At 32.8% G+C, this 1,670-nt stretch overlaps 1 long non-coding RNA gene across 1 annotated transcript; it reads left to right on the plus strand.

Moving 5' to 3' along the window:
- The first annotated feature begins 236 nt into the window (after positions 1-236).
- LOC149512816 (uncharacterized) lies at positions 237-1,294 on the plus strand. Its single transcript, XR_016331408.1, has 2 exons — positions 237-347; positions 841-1,294. It is a non-coding gene; the product is annotated as an uncharacterized LOC149512816 (long non-coding RNA).
- Positions 1,295-1,670: the final 376 nt, after the last annotated feature.

A 1,670-nucleotide genomic window follows, 5' to 3' on the forward strand; every position in this document is an offset into this window, starting at 1 on the left:
TAAGCATATGAAATATTGAAGATAAAAGTATTCAAATTCAGCTTTATTCATTGCACTAACTACTTGATATCGACTTGAGCATTTTATTAAAAAAAAATTGTCATAATGATTGGGGGTTAATAAAATACTCTTTTGGCCCAATATCAAGTAAACTAGCACGGCCCATGTAAAATGGGCTTGAGTTTGGACCCTAAACTTCTAAAAACCCAGATAGAAACAACCATCTGAAATTATCGGAAATGCCTAAAATTCTGCTTTCTCATTTCAAATGCTAGCTGTCGGAGAAAGGAAAGATATTCCCTTTGAAATTGTATCAAACTTTTCAAACATGATTTCGCCAAATTAGGGTGAGTAATGCTTTCTCTAAGCTTTTCCGATTCCTGTTCCTTTAACCTTTTATCGAAATGTTTTTGTTTGCCTGTAAAATATATGCTACACGGCGTAGATCCATGAACTTTGAAATTCACGTCACTTTCAATAGTTGAAGCCTACTGGTTTAGATTAATTTCTTTTTTTTTAATTACTGCTGATTAAGTCAATGTGATATAATTTAATTTCATGAGGTCTTGATCACGTCTCTCGTTTAGGGTAATGCTAAAAAATCCGAGTGTCAATTTGATCATGTTGTTCCTTTTTTTTAATACTCGATATCAGTCACGATTGGATTATTTTAATTGTGTTTGGCTATTAATGTAGCTTAAAATAACCGATTTAAAGATGCCTAAAAAATGTAAAATTAAGATTAAGAAATCATTTGTAGGCTGTGGCTTTATTGAATAAAGTCATGGTCATTTTGTTAAATGGATACTGCTTGTTGTTGAAGTTGCTTTAATCATGCAGGAACAGGTTGATTTTGTTAGATTTTCGTTTACAGCTTCTTGTTTCACTTGGCGTTATTCTCAACAGACCACCATCCATGGAGGTTGTATTTTACTTAAGCATTTTGTTTATGAATGCAGGACAATAACTGTTTGTACATGTTAGATAAGAATCTGTCTGCTTAGGTATTTGTAGTGGAGGTTAATGTTTTATTGACAAGTTGGGTAATACCTTCAGAATGAAGCATGGGAACTCAGTTGTAGGACCCATAGAAAGTCCTGCAAGTTAAAAGGTAAACTGTTATTTCTCGAAACAAGTAAAATGATGAGAAATACTTATGATTAGATAGCAATGTGCAACTTGCCGACCATGTAATCATTTATCAATTACATAGGAAAAGGTAAAGACTAAATAACACGGTTTTTCCTACCAGTTCACATTCTTATTAAACATGATGACAATTAAGTTGAGTCAATATTTAAATGATTCTAATCTTGTCAATGACATTGTTTTGATGAGAGTCTGTTGTATTTGTCTCATAATTTAAAAAATTGGGTGGCAATATGGCCGACATGATATTAACAGATGCTTGGGAAGTACGTTTCACTTCTTTATAATAAGACATTGTCTAATGAAGACGGAAGTGGTGTTTAAAGGGATGGGGTCCAGCCAATTGATTAACCTCCTCTATATCTGGTTAGATTGTTAAGTTAGAAATATTGCATTGGTAACAGACTGAAAGTACTTGAAGTGTTGTAAGCCAAGAAGGTATTGAATGGATAAGATCGTATGATATGATTATTCTTATGATTTACTAAGGGATCAACGCATAATTATACAATCTGAGACAA

This window comes from Durio zibethinus, chromosome 21, assembly GCF_047325235.1.
Source record: "Durio zibethinus cultivar Kanyao isolate XHJ-2024 chromosome 21, ASM4732523v1, whole genome shotgun sequence".
NCBI lineage: Eukaryota > Viridiplantae > Streptophyta > Magnoliopsida > Malvales > Malvaceae > Durio > Durio zibethinus.